The 25,044-nt window shown below is 38.8% G+C and overlaps 1 long non-coding RNA gene across 1 annotated transcript in view; it reads left to right on the forward strand.

The window, feature by feature from the left end:
- Positions 1-5,203: 5,203 nt before the first annotated feature.
- The window catches only part of LOC139826528 (uncharacterized), a 53,183-nt gene continuing 33,342 nt past the window's right edge, over positions 5,204-25,044 (forward strand). Inside the window, exon 1 of the long non-coding RNA XR_011736647.1 lies at positions 5,204-5,367. This is a non-coding gene — a long non-coding RNA (uncharacterized lncRNA). The remainder of the gene's footprint in view (positions 5,368-25,044) is intronic.

The following is a 25,044-nucleotide window of genomic DNA, read 5'->3' on the forward strand; positions in this document are numbered from 1 at the left end:
TTACAAAGCGTTTTTATGTTAAACTGTAAATTTAATTCCCTTTTCTGAAAAATCCTTGTCTTTATCCTTGTTGTCAGACCTTCCATGTTATTACTATGTCTCACTTCACCTTGCAGAGTCTCATATGTCCCTCTAAACCTTTCAAAGGCATCACAGTATTTTCTTGCAGAACCCTTTTCCCCTTTCCATGCATATGCTTGATATCCTCTCCTTAAGATTCCCTTTCAGTTCGCACTAGGAGACGTTCTTGAACTTGTCCACAGCTATTTCTAATTTGTCTGATCTTCATCAGTCAGTTTAAAGGAGCATAAAATGTCATCTGCCTCATCCGTCACCATGTGTGTATTAATGTATTTATCTGATTCACTTCCTCTTGCTCATCTAGGCTTGATGCAATTCTGAATCTTTCAGATCTCCTAATTTATTTCAGTCACTCTTTGGGCTTACTGAAGTTGAATTTCTCAGGTGGACTAGTCTGAAATGATGCCATGCTCTAGCAGTTCTATAAGCAATTATCATCTTAATAGCCTGTAAGCCCTGTTTTGTGTACTCTCTTTTGGTCTGCTGCCAGGCAAAGAAGTCTATTTACCCCCAAAACCTTTTGCTTTCTTTGTGGAAGCAGGAAAAGAGGCAAAGCAAATTAAAAAAAAAAAAAAAAAAACCAAAACCAAAACAAAAACAAAAAAAAAACAAAAAAAAAAAAAAAAAAAAAAAACAACCAAAAAAAAAACTGGAAAACTGGCAAAACAAACCTGTCATTGCCAGGTAGCATGGCATAGCCACCGTGTTAGATTGACATGAATGTTGATGATTGATGATTCAGCCATGTCACTTTGACTTGAACACACCACGCCCATATCTGTGATTGTAATCAATAATAACTGATCCATTTCATTCGAGATAAACTGAGTAATATGTCTGGCTTTTATAGACAGTAAATTACTGAACTCTTTCTCCCAAAGTGTAGTCCAAGTTTAGTTGAACCTTCTATGAAGCTAGAGGAAAACTTTGCTGAACTATTTGTCTTTCACACTTTGCCACTCTAGTTTTGGTTAAAGAGTTTGGTTTAACAAGAGGGTTTTTAGCCTCACCTATATTTAAGATACTGGGACATACGTGTTAAGCCTTAACCACTACTGACGTGATTTTTATAGTCAGCAGAATGGACTCATCCACCTCCAGAGGGTAACTCTGTCTACTTCCATAAAGGAGGGGCCTCAGCGGCTAGCTCTGAGTAAGCAAGGATAGGAGTAACCTCATGAAATATTAATTTCTAAAGCATATGTGACTGCATCTGAAGAAGTCCTTATAGGTTCTTCTTATATTCAGCACAGGAGTAACCAGCGAACTTGATATGTAGTTTTCAGAGATCTTAATTTCAATCTTATACTGGAAACTTGCATTTTGTCACCTGGCCTGTACTGTAGTCTCTACCAGCTGTATTTACTAAGTCCCCATCTCATGCATAAAGAACTAACATTAAGTGAGGTGAATCTTCTTCTTAAAGAACTGGGCAACTAAAAAAAAGTATTTTGATTTTTAGAACCACAACCCTGGATTCTTGATACAAAGCAGATGGAAAATTAAAGTGGAATGGATGTGATTTCCAGCTTTAACAACTTTGAGAACTTTAGTGTTTTCAACAGCAATTAGTTAATTAATGCCTAAACATACTTGAAGACTAGAAACTATGCATTTCTACATTTCCAGGGGTGCCCAAGCCATGTTTCAATTTACTGTTCACTTTCTTGTCTAGTCTAACTTGGATTCCTTTCCCCCAAAAGACATGTTTTCAACAGGATAGAGATATAACACTTCTTTGCACCTTGCACATATATAGTGAGAAGTACAGATGTGAGCTTCAATGCAATTATCAAGACAAGGCAGAGGTCTAAAATATAAACCCATTGATCACCATCCTCTGTTCTACTGCTCCTGATAACCTCCACTACAGTGGGCTCCTTTGGGAAATATGACAAAGTCAAGAAATAAAGAAGAGTTTTATTTAAATTCGTTGGAGACATTTTTGCTGGCAACAGAAGATGTACCTCCCCTTCCACATTTATATTCTTCTCTTCCTGCTATTTTTGTAATATTACACTGGTGCAGCAGCTGAGACTGACCTGAGAGTTTCCATGATACAAACACAGCCCCTTGTGTGAAGCAGTGAGTTTTATTTATAGTGACAGGATATTCTTTGTGCTTTTTTCTGTTTCTGTGTTACACACACAGATTTATTTACAAGTGGAAATGCAGCAGTGACTACCCTTGCTGCCAACATCAGATGAGCTCTGCACTTTATTTAACTGACTTTGTGTCAGCTTCAATTTCTTGACTGCTTGAAGTGCAAGTTCCGTTGGTCCTTCCAAGGTATCCTTTGATCTTGCTCTGTGTTTGGTTTCCTGCTTTACCCCTTGGGCCTATGGTTTGCTGCAGGACTCCTTCCCCACTTCCTTCCTTTGTGTCTTGAAAGAAAATAAATACACTTTCACATGTATTATTTTACAGACTTCTATGACCATATAAGAAGGGGAAATAGCTTTTCCAGTACAATGTACATTGCTGTAGTTCTGCCTGGGCAGTCATACCAATAGTAAATAACATTTCATTTTTTATAGTTTTAATAAAATAGAGACAAGGACTTTGACGTTCTTTATAAAAAGAGGGAGATCTAATCTCCTGTTGTATCACTTAATTCCTGAACACTGGGCAAAAACAAATGAGGGTTATGGGGACTGAATTCACATTGGTTTATGTGTATCCTGGAATAAAGTATGGATTCCCCAGTTGAAGGTAAACATTAGATCCTAGAGCTATTCTTTTTCATACCTTATTAGTCCTGAGAAATGAGAATTGCCCTAGTTTTGCCTGTCTGGTCAACTTCTGGCATGTTCCCTTACCTTCCACTGACACAGGTTAACTGAGGGCAGTCTGCAGATGTTTTTAGTTTGCAATGATTGTGGACACTCCGTAATCAGTAAATTTTCTCTGATTGCCTCTTCTACATACTTTAGTACCCTATATATGGTACCAAGGTAATACAGAATTATTTAAGCAGAATTCAGATGCAGGCTTTCATAATAGAAGTGACAAAACAGTGTGAGAAAATTATTATTTCAGGTTTTGGATCTTCACCAACCAGAAACAAACAGGTTTGGTCATCTCAGCCTCCCCTAAAATAGCCAAAATAATTTCTTCATCTTCCAGAAAGACAAACCGGTAACATAGAATCACAAATAACTCTAATCTCAGAAGTTTAAACATACTTTTGGGATAATTCCCAGCAAGTCAAAGTTAAATAAGTATCTGCCTTTCTAAATAACTCTTCTCTGAGTTCCTCCAGAGTTGATTAACAGGAAAATAAAGTGTACTGCTAATATATATATTATATATTTTATACACACACGTGTGTGTGTCCAGCTTTTGAACATTTTTGTATGTTCAAAAGCATATTCAGACATGGAAACTAAGTAAGAAAAAATATGTACTCACTTTAAAACAAACAGATGAGATAATTTAACCTTTAATTCTTTAAGCAGAGACTTATTTAACAATGCGGATGTATGGCCTGTAATAAACCCCATACTTTGCCTATCAGGAATGGCTTTGCCACTTTGTCTCCTTCCATAAACAGCAGAGTTGTCGATGACGTTATAGCTGCATGCAGAGCCTGTATCATTATTTTATTGCAATGTCAAACCAGTGTTTGTCTGAACTACACATGAGCAAAAGAAAAGGATTATAGATACTAGAACTGATTTCTGGATATATAATAAGACCAAAGCCAATATTCATTTATTAAAACTAAAAGTAGGGAAGAAGTTTTTTTCTTGCAATATTAGATCAGTGACCTACACGAGATAGGTGGTTTGGATCTAGGCCTCACGGACAGTATATATATATATATATCATAAACCACTATGTTAGCTTCAATAAACATGCTAAAAACTGCCCCCCATATTTTTTCAGCAGTTGTAGACATTAGATCAGGTTTGTTTGTTTGTTTGTTTGTTTGTTTGTTTGTTTGTTTGTTTCAAAGCAGATTAATACATAAACTGCCTATAGAGGACAAGAAAGACTAAGTTACACAAATGTTTGCTTTTGTAGTTTGGGGTATATCCCAGCCATATCTTGACACCCTTCTCTTTTCTTCCAGTCTACCATAAAATAAAATCTGGTTAGGGAGATGGAAATAAGTGGCAGAATGATTCATCCAGGTTCTTGGCCTGTATAATTGAAGTACTGGGTCTGCTGGGAACACTATTGAGCTCAGCAGGTCTTGGGAATAAGTTGGGTTATGGAAATTAGGGAGTTCTCAGACACACCACCAATTAAATCCCTGTTATGCAAACAATCATCCAGTGACATCTGAGTAACTTGGAAAAATCATATTTGGAGAAGACAGTCACATAATGAGATAGGTAATAGAAGCTGTATCTATGTATCAGAAAAAGTAAGAAAATAAATTCTAAGGAGATACGGCATGAAAATATAAACACCATGTTCTCTTCTTGTTTGAAGCCAATTATCAAACTCAGGCTGACTTTAAGGTTGATCATTCCTTAAACTTGGCAACTTTTCAGTCCATGTAGAAATGAAGTCTTTATAATAGCATATCATGCTTTTTCCTTTTCATGTTTTAATCGATTTTCAATGTACATGTCAAAGTAGAATGCAATTGTCAGTTCATGTGTTAATGCAAGAATAAAGGGAAGTCGTACATCTCTCACATTTAATCAAAATTTAATCAACTCTAACAACAGAGAACAGGATAAGTAAACATAGAGAAGAATTTCACACCTGTATTCCAAAGTTATTCTATGTTTCCAGGAAGTCAGCATCCCATCAACCTACTTATTTGTACTTATATGTTTAATTGCAAGATTCTTTTGGAATGGCAAAACTAGGAAACTTTTTTCTTATTGCAAACTCTTCTGAAGCCCGAAGCATGAGTTTGAACAGTGTAAGCTAACCGTCTCATAGGACAGTGTGAGATACCTGTACATGATAGCCGACAGTGGAGTTCTCATGTACACCCCTCAGTGGCTTTGAGTGACCTTGGTTGTTTATAGTCAGTAAGTTATTGATACAGGTTGCGAAACACGGATGGGAATTTGAGTAAGTCCTTGGACTGTTAGGTTGTTTTGCCTATAGTCTGTTACTTATTAAAACCACAGTCACACTTCGAACTGCTATGTAGATGTTCTCAAGTCACAAGTCTGAGGAACAAGAGGCTGAATAGCAGCCCTGCAGAGAGGGATCTGGGAGTTTTGCCTGTCAGCAAGTTGAACACGAGCCAACAGTGTGCCTTGGCAAGCCAAGAGGGACCCATGTCCTGAGTGCATCAAGCACAGCATTGCCAGCCGGGTAAGTGATTGTCTTGCTCTGCTCTGCACTGGAGCACTGTGTGCAGTTCTGGGTGTCACAGCATGAAAAAGATATTAAGCTACTAGAGAGTGTTCAGAAGAGGGCTACAAAGTTGGTGAAGGATTTGGAAGGGAAGCCATAATGAGGAGTAGCTAAAGTCACTTGGTTTGTTCAGCCTGGAGAAGAGGAGACTGAGGGAAGAGATCATGGTGGTTCCAGCTTCCTCACAAGGGGAGGAGAACTGGCAGGCTCTGATCTCTTCTCACTGTGACCAATGATAGAACCCAAGGGAATGTCAGGAAGCTGTGCCAGGGTAGGTTCAGGTTGGGCATAAGGAAAAGGTTCTTCACTGAGAGGGTGCTGGACACTGGAACAGGCTCCCCAGGGAGATGTCACAGCCCCAATCCTGACAGTGTTCAAGAAGAGACTGACAACGTTCTCAGACATATGGTGTGAACTCTGGGGTTGTCCTGTGCAGGGACAGGAGTTGGACTAGATGATCCTCATGGGTCCCTTCGAACTCGGGATGTTCTATGATTCTAATGTATGACTGCTGTTGCATTCTTTATGCTCCCAGACCAAATGTCCCCTTCGCTACTTTTCTGTCTCCCAGATACGTTCTTCTTTTCTACATATGCAGTGCTTCTCACACATTTCATTTCCAAAGACAATCATGAAAGTTTCTCTTTCTGAAATATTGTTAAACTTTCACATCTAGTTAACATACCATCACCCCAGAGGACACGATTCTCCAGAGCAAATGTAAATTCTACTAATTCATACTCAATGTGACCAATTTTCTCACAACATCCTCTGCCACAATTTCAGTAGCTCTATTAACCTCCAAATAATATAAACAAGAAGAGTTCATTTTCTGTTCAAAGCCCTACATTCCCAAGAGTTATTTGCACAACAGACACACCGCCTTCCTTTCAGGTACTTTCAGTCTTTATCTGAGAACTTAGACAAAACACTTTTGATCTTTATAAATAAAACAACTATTACCAAAGGTCGAACACACATGATTATTTTTTTCCTGGCCTTTGAAGTCCTTCATGAAGATTTTTCACTTTTTTTCTGGTCATATATTACATATATTGAGATCAGTTTATATTATTTTCTCATTGTCAAAACTTACATATTTGTCTTACTAATGACTTTAGCTTGATACATTTTAATGGCTTTTTCTAAGTTTAGGTTGGAGTGCTCTAGGACTCTCGTCTCATTTTCAGTCTTTGATTTCTGCTGTAATCTGATCTCCCATTGGAGATTCATTGAACTATCTGAAAATATTCCAACCACTCGTGAAATGTTGCCTCAGCTCTCTTACAAGGGATGCAAAGTTTCTCTCCAAAGTTTTAAAATACTTCTGTGAAACCCATCTCTTTCAAAAGTTACATTCTTACTAAGATCAAAAGTCTTCAATTTTCTTTAGTTCTTTCTGAGAGGTAGCTTATACTTCTTTATTCATGTGTAGAATATTCAATTTCCAGTAGTGCTAGAATTTGTAGCTTCCATTCTTTGTCTTTTATTCACCTCCTTTTGTTCTACTTTTTCATTTTCAGATGCAGTTATCTCTTGGTAGGCATATCCTAGGTAAAATATAAGTTTCTTAAGTTGTGATTAGTGTAGAGTAATCACCACTAGCAACTCTGACTAAAAGAATGTAAATTATGCAGTATAACAGGTTGGCTAATGTATCAGTCTGTTAGCCTTGGGAGGGCCTTGGGAGGGACAGGAACTTGTATATACAACTCTGTTTGCCAGACCAGCAAACCCTCACAAATAATCAGAATATTTAACAAATATAAAGTTCCAGTTTCAGGCCTTGAATGGCAAAATACCCTTTCACATGTAGGAATTATTCTCCTTATGAGATCTTAAGCCAACACAATATGAACAGAATAGTACACTTTTACGTCATGCAAAAGGAAGAATAGAAGATATCAATATAGTTTGAAAGACACATCATCATTTTTCTATTCTACTGTGATGTTATGTCCTGTACTGAAATATTGTTTTTAAGAAAAATGAAACGCAATTCCAATGAGTCCAAGGGCTAACAATGAGAATGATCAAAGGTCTAGAAAACATGACCAATGAAAATCAAAACAAAACAAAACAGAAAAACAACCAACCAAACAAACAAACAAACAAACCAAACCAAACCAAACAAAACAAACAAAACCAGAAGATATAGATTCATTTGGCTTTTTTAAAAGGAGATGGCTGAGAGGAAAATGTGAACATTCCCCAAGCACATGAAAAGCTCTTGCAAAGCAGTAAGGGGGACCTTTGTTATCTACATACATGGACTAGAAAAAAATGGGTTTAAGTTTCAGTAAGATTAAGTTTCTCAGTAGAAGAGAATGTGAAGAATTAATGTTACCTACTTAGTAAAGCTGTGGAGCCTCCATCTCCATGGGAGATTTTTAAAAGGTTAGATAACTATCTGTTTAGGAAACTATGAGTTTATTTGATTTTGTGTTAAGAGAGGCAAGTGTTTTGTATTATTGTTTTTCAATGTTTTGCACTTATTTTAAGTTTCAATGGAAATACGAACATCAGAGTAGAGGTTCAAGACAACTAACAGTCTAACTTTTCATAGGCTACATCTAATTTGCAAAAGGTTTACGCCTCATACTGTTCTCCCTGGATTCCAGTACAAATGCTTCAGAGTGATACACATCTACATGAAAGAAAGGCATCTCCCATTCTACAGCTACATGCCATGTCCACACTATTTATAAATCTTTTATGGGCCCCATCTGCACTCCTATAGCTCCATAGTATAACTTGTATTTGTAGGTTTCTGGTTCATCTCATGTTCAAAGTATCTAAAATAATATTGCAACCCCTTAGAGTGGTGTTTTTACAGCGTGAAACTGAGACTGTGTGTTATGACTCCCCTGGAGAATAATAAGAAAACACACGGCACTGTCTGAAGATACAAAGGAGAGCTGTGTAGGGCAGAAAGACCAAACTAGTACAGCCTTGTCTGCATTGCCTAGAGACCTGGTCTCAGAATACTCTTCTTCCCAGGTCACTGCTTGTTTTTCTCTCTGAGGGAGTAAACTGGAGTATTCCAGCTCATATCCAGAAAACAACCATGCATTCCTGTAATGTAGAGGTTATGAGGAGCTGCTCCCAAATGCTCTGCTAGGAACTGTTGTGTCTACCATTGTGGATACAGCCTTCATTGACTTCTCTGGACAGCTTAAAAAGTCATCCAAAGAGATTCAGAGATCCACAGATCACACAAGTTCTGCAAGATCCTCACCAAGTCATTCTTAGTGCCTCTTTGATTAATGAGGTAGGTGTGAATTATGAATAAAACTGATACTATTATCCCACTTCACAAAAACAGGAAAGTGGTTGCTTTTGACGTTCAGGTCTGCCTTGGATAGCTTTTGAGTTTGGCTAATAAATCCCCAGAAACTACAGAAGTCATAGCCTGATACACAGAGGAATGACTTTTCAACCCAGGAGGGTCCAGGATCTCTGGGATGCAGTTGCATCCATGCCTTCCTCTGTTACTGTGGCTTGTATATTGGTTTCACTGAAGGATGTGAGGACAGGATGTGTCCCAGCATTTGGATGGATTTCAAGACTGCCATGGATAAACAATGCAGAGAGAATGTGTACCTTACAGTATCATTACTATGGGTCCCTATGTTGTCTTTTATACTAACTGTTCAGAAATCGTGGTGATAAATTCAGCACGAATGCTGAGCAAGGTTGTCCTCAAGTTTCACATAGTCTCACTGCATGTGAATGGGTGCCTGATTTTTCTGCTCTAAGGTTGATTGTAATAATTCCGTTTTCCCAAAACAACTGAGTCACTTCAGTTTAAGCAGGCACTTCCCAGAGTTTCCACTGGACCCACCATGCCATGGTGGCTTGGTTGCTACAACGTGCAGTACTGCATGAGGACTTGATGGCCATCATCTTTTTATCTCCTTGCATCAACGCCCTTTTCTGGCAAACTTATTGCCCATAGCCCTTAGAAAAGGTGCAGGTAACAGCATCTCATGCTGAATCCAACTGCTCCTACTCAGGATGTGAGAGCATCGCTTTGTAATGATCATAATAAACAGAAAATCCCCTGCTAACATTTCCAACACACCTTACAGCTTGGTATTTTCAATACATATTGAAAACAACAAACCAAGACAAGCAAGTGCCTTTCCCAGAAATTGCCAACGTATGCTCTGAGATCTCTTGCATTTTGCATTGTGTCAGTCTGTGTCAGAGGCTTCAGGAAAGGTAATATGGAAGATGAATGGAAGTCTATCATCACAGTGCCAAGATGAAAAAGTGACAGCTCATAATGAAAAGAAAAATAGTTTCCATTTTGGGCCTCTGTAAGTAAGAAAGTGACAGAGCCATGGGAGCTGTGAGGCTGAAAAATGGTCCCTTTGACAGACATGCCTGTAAGTGAAAGTGCATGGGATATAATACTAGCCATAATATAGGGAATAATGATTATTTTAGGGATCACATGATTTTGAATAAATCCTTGACTACTCTGTAGAAAATAGAACCAAAAAAAACCTAGGAAAAACTGTAGTTTCATTTACAGAATAAAAGACCTAAGGAAATTTTTTGGACTCTATATCTGTGATTGAAGCCTGTGAAATGACTTTAGATACACACAGGGTAACCAAAATGAGAATCAAGAGCTTGCTGTAAACCTGAAATGGGTTGCATTGCTCATTTTTTAGAAAGGACAAAAAACAAATGTTGTAAAAGAAGGCTCAAGCTGATGAGGGTGAAGATTCTGGTCATAAAATCTATCATAAAGCTTCTTTTTATTAAAACCACATATGATATTTACTTTCACATGAGGTGAGATGAGAAATCTTCCTTATTTTTAGAATTACCAACTAAAGCAATATCTATACGGGCAAGTCATACACATGTAACTTAAAGTTTAGACTAAAACTGGTGCAAAACACTGTATGACAGTCTCATTTTCAGTTTAAAGTAGTGTTTAAAGTCAGCTTAAGGTAACCTGAGACTGGTAAGTCTACATATATGAACCTAAGGCTTTGTGTAGGTTTAAATGTACCTAGTTTAAAACTGACTCTGGTTAAATCAGTGTGATGTCCCCTGATAGAAAAGGCCTTGGGGCAATATTCACCTCTGTGCAGAGAACCAGCAATATTGAGGTTAAAAGGGATTTACATGGTGCATGAATTCCACCCTACAGCATATTTAAAATAGTTTTCCCTGCATGGTTTCTTTCTTCACTAAATTTCCTCGGGAGGAAAGGTTAATAAGGATAATACTTTCTCCTTCCACACAAGTGTCTATTACAGGATCTCAGTAAATTCTGAAGTTCTTAGAAAAGCATTTATAGACTTTTATAGACATTGCATTCATTTTGCTTTGCAGGCTTTTTCAGAAAAGTAAAATGCTAATGAGGAAATGGGAGAAGAATAGATGATAGAATTATTTCTTGGGTTTTCTTTTGTGCCTTTTTGGGTTTTTTTTACCAACAAGGAAGTAAAGAAATTGAAGATTCATTTGGATCTCTGCTAGGAATATCTTGTGCTCATTGAGCTCCTTGTCATCTTCATGTCAAAATTAGAACGCATATTGGCCATCTTGCATGAGGTAAAATCAATGAGAAAACTCTATTCATTTCAATGGAAGAAAAACTAAGGTCTAAATAGATTGCTGAAAGTCATACCACGCACAGTTCACTGTGTGAAGATTATAAGTTAGCTCTCTGCCATCACAATTGTCTTTCTAGCTTTAAGAGACATTTAATGTAGATAAACAGAAGGAGTACGCACACTACTGTCTACCATTGGTAGAATTTAAACTTTAAGCACAAAAAAGAATTTTAAGCTACTCAAAGAGACTATAACTAGGACAAATGGGATGAATTTAAGGAAAGAAAAGGCTGACGTTTAGGGAAAAAAGCCTTTCCTAGCAGTGAGGACTATTAGACTGCAGAATAGTCTCCCAAGGGAAGTGGTGAAAGCCTGGTTTCTTGAGTCATTTAAAACTGGACTAGACAAAGCACTTTGGAATATACTCCAGGGAGCAATCCTGCCTTGGCAAAGGGAGGCACAAAATAACCTAATATATCTCCCCCATCTTTTCTTTCTGTGATTCTCCTATTTCATAAACCTCTGTGATTGAATGGAGAACAGAAAACTTTAACCCCTTTTCCAGTAACGAAAAGCATGTTTGACAAGACATTGTGAGAGTAAAATCCTCTAGCAAAGAACAGAAAAAGCTGGATTTTCCATAGTGAATTATCAGCTTTTCTCTATCCAGAGTGAGGAACTGCACAGGATGGTTCAAGAATGCCCACTGGATGGCTGCCATTTTTAGTATAAGTAAATGGTTTGTCTCTTAATTTCCTTGAAAGCCCCAGTGGTTTAGATACTAACAAGTGCTCTAAGTTTGTGTTCTTTTTTCCCCCAAAAGGATGATAACAGAATGACTGCCTTTTTTAAAACAGAAATGACTGGTTACTCTCAGCAGCTGGGGCCATGATTACACTATATCCTTACTCCTTGTATCGAGAAGGAACTGCCCTTGCATGACTGAGACCTTGTATCAATGTCAGGAGGCATCAGGAGTGAGGAGACATTATGTTCTACTATTCCACTTCTGCCTTGAGCAGGAGGGAGAGCAATGGCCATGGCTTCTGCCTTGCAAGACATTAGCCAAGGGTACAGAGCAGGTGACAGTTTTATCCATTACTGCTAAAACCATGTTTCCTTGGCACCTCCAAGAGCAAGGAGAAAGTGGATATATTTGCAGGGAGGAAGGAAGGGGAATCAGGTTCTGAAAAATATTTCAGAGGAGACCAGATTTCCACTTAAATTTTCAGGGAGCCTGAAGAAACACCTTCCTGACCCTAAGGAAGAGTTTCAGGGGCATTCAGTAACACACAGTCTTTTTCCATAAAGTCCTGCAGCTGTTACTGCTGCTCTGGACCCCACAGTGGAAAGCTTGATACAAAGATCAGGACAGCTCTCCTAGCTTGGAGAAGGCAGCTGACATGAAAAGTACTCTGCTAGTAGAAATAGCTAGGAGCGGGTCACCAAGCTGAGAAAAACAAAATGAAAATTTAAAAAATTGTACAAAAATATATTACTTCTTTTTCTTTACATGAAACCTTTCCTAGAGTCTCTGGTTTGATCTTTTCCCTGCATAAGAAACTAACACATAGATTGCCTTTACAGATATGTACATTTAGATGACGTGAATGTAATAGCGGCCATTCTGGATCAGGTCAAGGATCCATCTGGCTCAGTATCAAATGACAGAGGTTGATGGGATAGGATAATAGGGTGACATGGGATAACAGAAGATACCTGGGAAAAAGCAAAGAAATACAACAAGTATATAGTAACCCTTCTTCAGAGTAGCTCCCTTGTCTTCTGCAATTTACTGTTAAATTTGCACTTAGAATCACAGAATCATAGTCAGAATGGACCCATAACAATCATCAAGTCCAACTCCCTTCTCCTTACAAAACTATTTAAAGCTAAACAATATGACAACAATGTCATCTAGATACCCCTTGAACACTGACAGGTATTTCCAACACTTGCTGGAAAACAGAAACTTTTCTAATAACTTTTTGAAGCCTTGAAAAAAATTAACATCTATAATACCTTAGGGCAAGGAGTTCTAAAGATTATATGCCAATTAGTTGCACGGCCACCTCTTTTCATACTGGTTCGAAGGTATTAGTTGCTGACTTCTTTTGATTCTTCCCTCCCAGTTCTTACACAGCAGAGCATGTGATGATGGATACAGGCAGTACATCAGTTGTAACTGCCTCAAATTGCATAATTTCTTATTTACGAAGACAAAAGTGCTTCAGTCTGCGGTTGTAAAAACAGCCTTTTTTAGGAAGGGGGATTCAGTAGTTTATGGCACTCATAACTAAAATAAGATTAAGAAACCCCGGTTCTATCCACATTTGCAGATGTACCTGTCACAAAAGCATGTGGCTGAGGTGGCATTGTGGTCACCGAGGTACCAGAAGAGAATACCTAAATGCTAAAAAAGCACTCATGGTTTAGCCCTTGGCTTCTATAGGAAGGCTATCAGGGATGCAACTGAAAACAATGCAATCTAGGTTCTAAAATACATGTAAATATGGGACAATTACTTTTTCTCTTAGAAGAACAGATACTGAAGGATATGTCTCATTCTTTCTAATCTGGGTGGACCTTGGTGACTTTAGAACAAACTTGAACTGCTTGAGCCTTTGCATTCCAATGGGTGGTCCTTGGCATCTCAGGAAAACCTCTATTTTTAAACACTTTCATCAAAATAGAAGTGTTTTCTCAAGGGGGATGTCAATTCTGAGACCATTTTCATTGTCATTTCTGGTATAAGATTACACTGATATTGTCATTTCATTTTCATTCTAAAACAGTAAATGATAGAGTCTAAAATGTCACTCAGCAACCTCACTGTTTAGAAGACACGCACCGTATCTAGTTGTCTGTTGATCCTTGCTGTTCTGACAAAACACAACAGATTTGTTGCACTCTGTTTGTAAAGATTAGAGAAATGCTGCCCTAGGACTAGGGTTGGTGACTTACCAGGAACCTGGGTTTTGCATTGGATTTGTGCAGAGCACACATCTGTCATAGAAACCTAAGACCTCTTTCTGTCTTCAAAGCTCTTTGCAAATATTGAACAATATTGAACATTTATTTGACAAAAGTGCATGGGACAACTTCACTGACATTGGTGTGCTATGGCTGCTTTTTGTCTGGGAAGTATGGCTGATGATGCCCATATCTGAAGCAAAACTAATATTACACATTTTGGTTTTTTTTCCAAAATGACTCAAAGTATCAAAAACATTTGGTAAGAGTACAGAGAAAACAGTGCATTTAAAGCAAGATTAGAATAACTAAGAAAGTTATGCACCGCAGCTGTAGACTGAGCTTCAAAATTCGTCATCCTTCACCAACACATGGCCATAGACATCACAGACTGACACTTTAAAGGCTGCCAGAATTTTCCAGTTCTGGCACGTCTGTCAGCTGTCTCCCCAAATTTGCTGTGATTCTTTGTAACCACCTTCTAAAAGGCTCACCGGTTCATACAGTCTTGGTAACCTAAAGCCATTTCCTAGGGAAGAGGGGGCTTACCAAGACAGAATCTGAATTTGATGTGTGGCTGTTGATGACCTGGGAGCAGCATGCTGGTCATCTCCAGGCCACATTTTCTGGAAGAAAATCACTGTTCCTAAACCTTGCAGCAGAAAATAGATTCCATGCCACTTGTGGCAGCTGCAGTTCGTATGGACGATTGGTTAGAATGGATAAAAACAGATTTCCCAAACCAACTGTATTCAATGCAACATATTTTTCATATGTTTAATGGAACAGAAATTTTTATTTTAAGAGACATTTATGAACACTGCTAGCTCTCCACCTAGGGAATGGAGACCTGGTAGGGGGGAAAGCTAGCAGGTGTAAGGATAAAATTAGTTTTATCATAAAATTGGAAAGGAACTGAGAGTTTCTCTTCTTACTTTTCCTCTGAACCACTTATGAAACACAGTTATTAGGCACAAAAGCTCCTCCTTACACAGTTACATTGCAGTTTAACCCTTTTTCTGGGGAGTTCAGGCAAAAAATTCTCTACCTCAGTGGCTGACACAAGTAATTCAACAGTGTTGGCATTGCGACCTTTGATTTAAGCCAATACCATTAAAAAGAACAATTCTTCATTATCAGTCCTGGAAGCTTCCTCCATACCAATTGGTGCTTCAGAGAGTCAGAGAGTATTTAGTACTTCTGCGGTGAAGCTTTGTAGTCCCTCAGCATAGGAGATGAGGTGCGGTCTCCTCTGTCCACATTAACTGGTTCCCAGTTTAATTTAAGGGAGGATTTATACTGTTCCCACACACTCCCTTTTCCCTTTATTTAAGTGAAGGAATATGCACCAGAGACCAGAAAACAAAAAAGTCTGAAAAAGGCTTTGCTGTCACTGCATTCCTCTTCTTCAATACTCTGAAGAAAAAGGAAATTAGGAGAGCCCCCAGCTTAGTCTACATTCTCATCTAACCTCAGATGTGTTCCCACTTCACCTGTTAATGTCTCCTTGGAGCCACATAGGGTGTGTTTAGGGAGCATGACCACTGGTTTTTATCTGAGAATATAGTTCAGTTGGGGTCTGTTTGTTCATGTTGCAAGAAGGTTGAACAATTGATTGTCATTAAAAATTAAGTTTGGTTTCAGCTACAGCCTTGTAATTATGTGGTATCTGTAACCATGTGATATCCGGACTTACTGCAATCATTTTGGCCTGAAATATCAGGCAAGGGATCTTATTAATACACACTATTTCAGAACTTCATTCCATTTTCTGTTTTTTGAGAGTTTTGAGTAGTGGCAAATTCACATTAGAACCAATAAAAATATTCCTTCTTTAAGAAGAGAATTTTAACCTTAACTTTTCAGTTCTCCAAGCAAAGGGAAGAGGGAATAAAGAGATGAGTTGTGCTTTGGACCCTGCAAAAGCTGAAGTTGAGGCTGGGCTAAAAAAATTGTTTTCTTTCTATATTCAATTAATTTTATGTGCTAAAAAATACACAACCCTATACAGAAAAATAGAGAAACGATTTTTAACCAAACAGGAGAATAAACACATCGGAAGTGGGAAAAATGGTGCCTCTCAGCAAGAGGAGTAGGAAGGAGGAAGATGAGTAAAGCTCCCGGAAAATAAAAGAGTAGATAGAAATTGAGATTCGTAGGAGTTGGATAAATAAACAACAAGGTTACAAGTTCACAAGCCCACCCAACAGGCACTATTAGGACTTTAATTTGCTACAATCACCAGTGTATGTGGTGTGTGTTTACTTCAAGGGGAAGGAAGTCGATTTTCTGCTTCTGACTGAATATGCTACCAACATATGATGCCTGGTTGAATTCACCAAAGCATGTCTTTGCTGCTCTTCATTGGATTGTGTTCGGAGGCAGTTGTGGTACCTGTTAAAACACTTTAATGAATCTGATACTCATGAATGGTGCTGAAATGACAGCCTCAGAAATTGAAGTCTTCTATCAAACTACAGAACTTGCACAGTATGGATGAAAATAACGCCAATTTCTGCCATGCTATCCTCTCAAAGTGTCTCAAATTTAACCTGGAAAAATTATTTCTGGTGATAGCAGCACTTCAGCCTCAATGTCTGGTCATTTCTTCCTACTTCAGATATAATTGCCAGCAAGAGTATGGATTATCTTCACAATTTAATACCGCAGACAAGAACTGGGCCAGATATTTTCAACAGAACAATTTCTTATAAGAAAAAAATGTTGCATTCAAATCAGAAGTGTTCTGGGAAAGTCTAAAAACTGCAACATTCTCAAAAGGCAGGTACTGAAACAAACTGTTTTCTTATAGATTTCATTTAAATTTCTTTAGAATTCCATATTGCCATGATTGCATTATTATTTTATATTTAATACAGCTTATAACATCTACCAGATTCTGGTATTCTTGAAATTAAGCATTTTATTTTATCAAATTAAAGTATTCCAGTGTTTCTAAAATTAAGGATGTCTAACTTTCAATAACAAGGCCAATTTCAAAATGGTGAATTTTATTTTGAAATAATAATAAGAATAAAATGCCAAAATTCCCTGAGTTAAAATCCTTTTTTTTTTTTTTTTCCCCTTTCTTTAATCTTTTGTGGTAAGAGAATACAACAGCTTTGTTTTGATGTACCATGTGTCAGGCACTAGTGACCTGAGAAGCTGGAGAGAAAGAGAAACTTTGGAGCAAATTTGAAGTGTTGGTTAAGCACTGGCATTCAATAAACTCTTGAAAATATTGGAGATGCAGTTTGAGGTTGAATGACAATAGTTCTACTTACCATTATCAGTTATTTACATATTATTGCCTACTTTACCTCTATCCTGAATGCTCAAATCTGAGCCAGCTCTACTGATTTGGAGGGGAAGAGTTGTTATCTGCCAGTGCAGAGACCTGAATTTCTTCTTTCTAAACGAGATTAAAGCTGGGCAGGAGGGGAGGGTGGAGGTCAGATTCCTCTCATGCAGCCATAGAGGGGAGGGTGGAGACAGAGGCTCTCCTGAAAGCAACACAGAATGAGCAGTGAGTAAGGTAAGGAGAGTCTGAAAAGACCAGCGTGCCGATTGTGCAGCTCTCCTCTTCAAAAACATGGCTTCGGCTTAAATGATGGGTTTGAAAAAAAAAAAAACAAACCACACACACACAAAAAAAAACCACAACCACAAACAAAACCAGAAGAAATAATCCCTTAAGGAGGTGTCTCAGAGTTGATACAGCAGACGTTTACACAGAAAAACAATGTTTATGGTGCGTACCAGCTGATAGCTGTTCTGTCTTCTGACCTTTTTCTTCAGATGTGAGGACAGACCTGAAAACTCACTCATGGCTTTTCCACTTTAGAGTTATCATTCTCTTCCACTTATTACATGCCTACAAAGCAGTACTTAACCATTAGCTTCACCATTTAAAAGTGTTATTGCATTTTTTATGTAACCACTCTCACTATATGTGATCTATTCAAACACTCATGTCAAATAGTGTACTGCACAAGATTTTGTTTTTCCCAGTAAAAACTTGCAGACTTGCCAGCCATTATTGCATCTCACCTTTTTCTAGAAAAACCTGTTTTCTCAAAAGAGATGCAATCTTCAAAGTGGGCATGATTCTTGCCTGGTGGATTTCAGAAGACAATTAGTCTAAAGATGAAAGTGGTATAACTTGCTAGCACCATGGATGTGACAGACCACGTGTACTCATTTTAACTATATAAGTTATCCTATTTGTTCCTTGTGTTTCTAGTCCTTTGGTGCCCAAATCAGACATTGCGTGTTCCATAGTTTGGGTAGGGTCTGAAAGTGGAAAACAGAGGAATCAAGAGGGCCAGTCCCGCAAGTGTTCATTACACAGCATTGTTCACGTAGGTGTTCAAATGTCATTTTTCACCTGTGCTCCTCCTCAGAAACAGAGCTTGAAAAATCTGTACTTTTTGTGAGATACAATCGTGACTGCCAGCATGATAATGTTGTGGAACCCAGTACCATCTGGAGTACTAGATGCTGTAGTCGATTCCCAACTGATCTTTCAGGTCAACTGTGAGTAACTGAAATTCTGTCATTAAGGGCATACCCAGATTTGTATTTCCACTCTTTTGGGTTTTAATGACCCAGGCTTGAGAAGCTTCCTTTGTTAAGTGCAATGACATCTCAGAAACAAAGTCATAGGCCCTGTATGGCTTCTGTCTCCTGCTCAGATCTTGTTTTGTGGGACTATACAAAATCAAACCACCAAGAAGTCTCACATTTGTTTTGTTTGGTTGATTTTTTAAATTTCAAGAACTAATACAAAGCTAGTGTCACGAGGTCAGAAATAAAAGCCTGCATCTTCCTCTGGAGCTGAGGCACAGCAGATTTCTCCGGTCATCCAAAATGTTGTCTCAGATGTGGTTCTTATCAGATAGCTGTACCAATGTTCCTTGTATCCCTAGAATAGTCAGCTTTCTGGGGATCTGTAGAAACAGCATAACTGAAATGCAAGAGTTAGAGCTTACTGATGAGAATTCATCAACTTAGAAGAGCAACACACACCCTAAAAGGCATGACCTGGTCACTTGATGGCATTGTTTGCCTAGAAAAGATCTTTTCCTACTAATGCCATGAAGATTGTCCTGTGACATGCCTGCTCAGCAGGGGCTAAATTCCTTCAAACTACGTTCTTGTTATCGCAGAGATTTGCTGATGGAACTGAGGGATGGCAAATGTGAGGTTGACAGAGTCTGTCCACCTCTGTGCTTTCAGTGACAGTGGTACACACAGTAAACTAAACGAAAGTTGAGCTCCACACTGGCTGGGTGGGGTATCCAGAGCTGGTCTGGGCCTCCTGGTTCAGTCCACCCAAATTACTCTGGCAAAATCTCTACCTCACACTGGCTTCCTCACAGTTAAAACCTTTGCTGCAGCTCCTGAGTCAGCCCAGCTGCTCTGAATCTCGTTTTCCTCTGCCTTGACCCCTGAACTGGCCCAGACACATTCATGTGCTGCCCTCCACACGTTCCTTCACCTGGCTGTTGTGTCCGTCTCGGGCTTCTGCAGCACCTTCTCTGGGATCATCACAGAACATTGGGCAGATAAGCTGTATTTCAAGATAAACAGAGCTTTACCCCTCCTATGTAAAACTCGAGTCACTGCCAATCAGTTCCCTGCTTCAGAGGGGGAGACACATCCTCCCATCCTTGAGAACAGGGAGCCATTCTCTCCCTCAACTGGAAGGTGATTACAATCTTTACACTGAAGTCCTCCGTAGCATAGCTTTCAGGGTCTACCCTGTGCAAGACCATGCAAAGTGTTTCTTTTATCTATTTTGAAGCTATTTGTAGGCTCTCACTCCATTGATCTATAATTGGAGCTGTGCTAGACCTAAATTAAATTCAAAACTAACTAGTAAACAGGTTGTTTTGCACAGGTATTTCATGCATGCAAATGTCTATAATTATATAGAAGTGTGTGGAATTCATACATATTTAAATATATGGCAATAGAGATCATGTTGTTCCTTTCAGAACTCAGGCTATCTGAGAAATGGCTGAGTTAACATTACCTTGTTGTTCAGAAGCAACTAGATTATTTTGCTGCATTGTTATGTTTCTTAACTCGTCGTGGTTGTTTCTTTTTCCCTTTGTCTGTTGCTTGTGGCTGATGAAACCCATGCAGATCTGAAAAGCTGCAGAACCGCATTGTCTGCATGTTTCTCATCTGAAAACAGTACCTCCTGGCACCTGGAAAACCATCACAGATGCAGAACAGGTGATCTTTACAGAATGCTATTCAAAGTGAACAGTCTGCCAGGCCCATAGACAACAAAACACACTGCTGACTCCAGCTGGAGCGAGCGATTACTTTCGTAACAAATTAAAACAGGCTCAGAAATTGGAAATGAAGGAGCTATGCAAGGATGAATAAACTCCTCAGATGGCCCCTATTTTGTGCAAGTCTATCCAACACATGTGCTATAAATTGGTGCTCTTCATTAATAGCTACTGCTTAACCACTAACATCCTTCAAGAGGACGAATCTGGATCTGGCTCCTTGCACAGTGCTAACTTCCATCCTGATTGAGGAGACCATTTTCTCTTAACATGTTCAAAGTGCTTCCTTGGGATCTTAAAAATTCTTTATGTGTCATTTTGCTTCTTGCATATGCAGACAATTGTAATGCTCAATTTAAAAATGTTCATATATTTTCTGTCTATGGGATTTTTACAGCACTGGATAATTCCTGGATGATTACTGTTTTTAATAACCACATAATTACTGTATTAATCAGAACTGTCCTATTGGCTTCTGTGTGACACAGAAGGGCAGAAGCAAGATAGAGATAAAGATATGCCATATTTAAGAGAGCCCTATGACATTTTTTTGTGTTCACTTTGCAATATGGCACACACAGAGGTCAAAACACTGGAACAGCCTTAGCAGATATCAGCCCAGAAGTCCATCGAGCCCAGTGCCTTTCAACACTAATCCATTTGCAAGAATTGGAAGAAAGGGTAATATGTGAAGCTATCAAAAATGACAGCCAGCAAGGTGAAGTGCTAATATGAGAGTATCCAGGACTTCAGATGTGTGTACAGGACCTTGTGGCATGAGGGAACACACAAACACAGATGAGAGCCATCCTTCTCCAAGAATTAATATTTTCAACAACCCTAAATTGTTTTTGAGACCAGAAAATAAAAGGGAAGATCAGGAAATTGCTACAGGTTCTGTGAGAAGACAATAAGTGAGTTGTATAGGACAAAAAGAAACCAAAGTAGCAAAAAGTCAAATATTGCAAAATATGTTTGCATTAATTGATGCTTTAAGGAAAAGAATTCTTAGGGTTGGGTGCACTTCTTCTTGGGTGCATTCCTTCTGAAAAGTCTGGGTAGGACAGATGTGTCTGCACAGGACAATACATTAAAATATACAGAGATACTCAGGTTCTCTCCAAGTGAGAAAATTTTTCAATTATAGCTTTGTGTCATTCCACACGGTGCTCAGTACACATGAACTAGTGAGAGTCTCAGGACTGCTCAGGCTAACCACCACACTGCTGTACCAGCACATTTGGAATTGGGCTTGGAATAGCCCCAACAGAGGGAAAAGTTGCTTGTGGAGCTGTGGCACCATGGGCTGACATCCAGGTTTGCCAGAAACAGTGTGCTCAGCACATGTCCGAGAAGAGGCTAAGCCAAACTCTTCAAAGTCACTTTTGTCGCACCCAGAAGAGGCAAGAAGGAGCAGAGGTGGGCACTGAGCTGGGCAGGGTTGTACATCTCCAAGGCAGAAGCAGAACACTCTCAACCACTGGAGCAGCAAAGACTGACTGCAGAAAAAAATGTGTTTGTGAAGTAGCTTGAAATTTTATAATGCAGTTCCTAAAGAATTGCCATTTTTGACTAATAACATTGAAGAATTCTTTTTACATATCAGAACTTGAAACCAACAGAAGTGTTTAATTCTAAATCACTGCCTTTACCAGTCACTCTTAAAGACTGAATGTGTCAGAGTAAAGACAAGTTTCCATCCTGCTTTCCATGGCTGCTTGAGCCTTTTGCATTTCTTCTTAGGATACTCAGCAAATCTTTTTCCCAGATGCCCGATTTTCCTTTACCGCAAGAGTACATAAGCAGGTGAAATGCTCAGTGTTCAGTATCCGAACCCCACACCCAAGAGGCATCCTTTAATGGATGTGAACCCTGAAAGAAAGGTTAGTTTCATTAGTGGGATTAGGAAAACTTCCCCTTATTTAGTTTGATCATTCTCTAGTTGAGTCTGATTGTATTAATCTGAAATAGAAAGCGGCTTTTTTTTTTTTTTTTTAGCTGACTTTGATGGACAGGTGCTTTTTATAATGTACAAATAATCTTTGTGACCCTGATAAGCAGGTCTGATGATACTCAGCTGAGTAATGTACCAGAACTGAAATTTCCATCTACTTGATGTTTTGCACAGGGTTTTTGATGAAGTCACTGTCACCTGCTATTAGCTTAATATCAAGTCTTAATAGGGTCCTTTTCTTTCTATCTTCACGCTGTTGGGGTCCGAATTAATTACTAAAGGAAAAAAAAAAAGTCTTCACATAAATCCTTAAGCTTCACAGGAAGGAAAAAGTTTCCAGTGATAGTTGAGATCTAATGGTTAATTAGGAATGTCTGTCTCAACTAGACATCAGTGCTGTCCCTCCCCTTTCATGTACCTTTCATAAAGACACTTGAAAATGTGCTTAACTTTAAGCTGGTGCATAGTTAAGTGCAAAAGGATATCTGATGTATTTGAAGTTAAGCACATGCTTAACCAATTTGTTCAATCAGAGCCATATCCTGGCAAGAGAAAAACCTCATCTTAATGTTTCTTCACAATTTTGGCTCCATCCACAGCCTGCCTGAGTTCTTTCATCCTTGCTTTGCCTCACGAACAGGAACTGGCAGCTTTAGAGAGAGATTATCAGGGAGATTGACTCAGAACTGAAGGGCACATGATAACGGAATCAGATTTACCTACAGATGCTAAAATCTTTATCCTTGGAGACTCTGCATGGGCAAAAGACATTAACAAATGAAAACACTCTATTCTTCTTCAAAGGAGCATAGCTGTAATTGTAGAGATATATATATACATATATATATATCTAATTATAGAAGATTAATAACTGTAGATACATGTTACCTGTCTCTAGAGGGTCTTGTTCTGTGAAGTGCTGTGTTTCTGCTAGGGTCAGGCTATTAAAATTATCTTTAACAGTATGAGGAAAAGGAAATAATTTTATTTATCTTGTAGAAGAAGCATTCTTAAAATATAAATTTGAATTGCAAAAAATATTTTACTATCGCTCCCTCCCTTTCTCTCAATGCTCTAATGACCAAGGGTTTAAAGGCAGCTATAAATAGCTAAAATATGCTCTATTCCTTTCTTTTTTTGTACATTTCCAGGTATGCTGTATATCTAAAGAGGAAATGAGTGACATCCCAGTCTGCAGTCCTTTTTGTAGGAATATATGGAAGGTTTCTATTATAAGATATTTACTGCTCTTCAGTTCTATGGTTGCTTTGGGGGTGTGTTTGAATTGCATACTACTTTGTTGTAAAGGGGGATAATTTCACTGAAACTTGTGGAGCCAGGCTTGCTAGCAAACAGACTGAACTTAATAATTTTCTCTCTTATCCTGCTGGTACTGTTCATTTAGCATTTTACAGATGCAGAAATGGAGACATGGCTATGCAGAGGGGTTTTGCCAAACTCTTTCTCATCACCTTTTCAACACCCCCTATATTATAGCAAAATAGAAAATTACATGTTTAGAGCATTCTGTCTTGTCCTTGACAAGTAATAGTCTTTCCTGCAGACTCTACTGAATCTGAGTGAAGACTGGTAAACACATCACTTCCCATGGACGGAAGCACCCTGCCTCCCGCAACAGTGGCTTCAAGTCACGTTTAAATCTTTGATTCCATGGCGGAGGTTACTGGATGTTACTGAAGTGTAAATAAAAGGTATTAAATGTTCCTTTCTATTAGAAACATAGCTCCTCATGAAAATGGGGTTTGCTATATGGGGTAGATCACTCCCTCATTTATTTATTTATCTTTGGGTGCTGCCTGCTGGGATGTGTTCTTTTCTTCTGTACAGAAGTTCAATTCCCTCTAAAATCAGCTGTCAAATGCTGAAAAATACTCACACAACAGAAACAAGGGAGCTGCTCCACATGCAGCTTTGTTCCCTCAGGGGAAGATTGTCACCCCCACCCGCGGACCCGCAGGACGTGCTCAGGGAGGCCCGTGATGCTGACCAGGGTGTAAATCACAGCTCGACATGAGCAAAACTGCCTGGCAATGCCCTCTGTAACTGGCTTTGAGTGGACAGAGCTTGCCAGTGTGCTGCTGCTTCCCTTTCATCTCAGGCGAAGCCAGAAATATTTGCTGGTTTGGATTCATTAGGAGTTCTTAGTTTTTCAGGCACACTCACAGAAAATTACCTCTTCAGTTTTCCTGGGTTGTTGCAATGTCGGCTGGAGCTTGGTCCCATCCAGCTGCATCAGTCAAACCCAGCTCCACAACATGACATAACCTGACACAGCTGACACAGCCAGGTGTTACAAACCAATGGACACCACGGTTCACAAACTATTCAAATTACTTTCAGATACATATCCTACCTCTCTGCTCAAACCCTTCCCAGCTGTCTCTTTTCTCAGCTCCATATGAATCAGGGTTGGAGGAAAGAGAAGCAGAAGGGGAATGGGGGAAGGAAAGAAGGAGGCGGGAGAGAAAACATCCTGTTTGGCAAAAAAATAAAAAAAATAAACTGAATTATTGCAAACCATATTGCCTGCAAAATTAACTCTTTGAAAGAGGCTCGTCACAGCCTCCAAGCCTCTTTCAGGCTTCTTAGGGATCACTTGCAAATACCTCAGCTGTAAATTACTAGATATTATTAAACATTCATAATCTGGAGTGTTGGATACTTAATAATAATGAAAAACTATATCATGTTTACAAGGATGTTATAAGATTAAAGACTTGGAAAAATTCTACAAACCTGGAAATAATTGATCTGGCAGCACCAAAGAGCCTGACAGGCAGATTGAACATCTACCCATGCCTGG

Source organism: Patagioenas fasciata, chromosome Z, assembly GCF_037038585.1.
Source record: "Patagioenas fasciata isolate bPatFas1 chromosome Z, bPatFas1.hap1, whole genome shotgun sequence".
Taxonomy (NCBI): Eukaryota; Metazoa; Chordata; class Aves; order Columbiformes; family Columbidae; genus Patagioenas; species Patagioenas fasciata.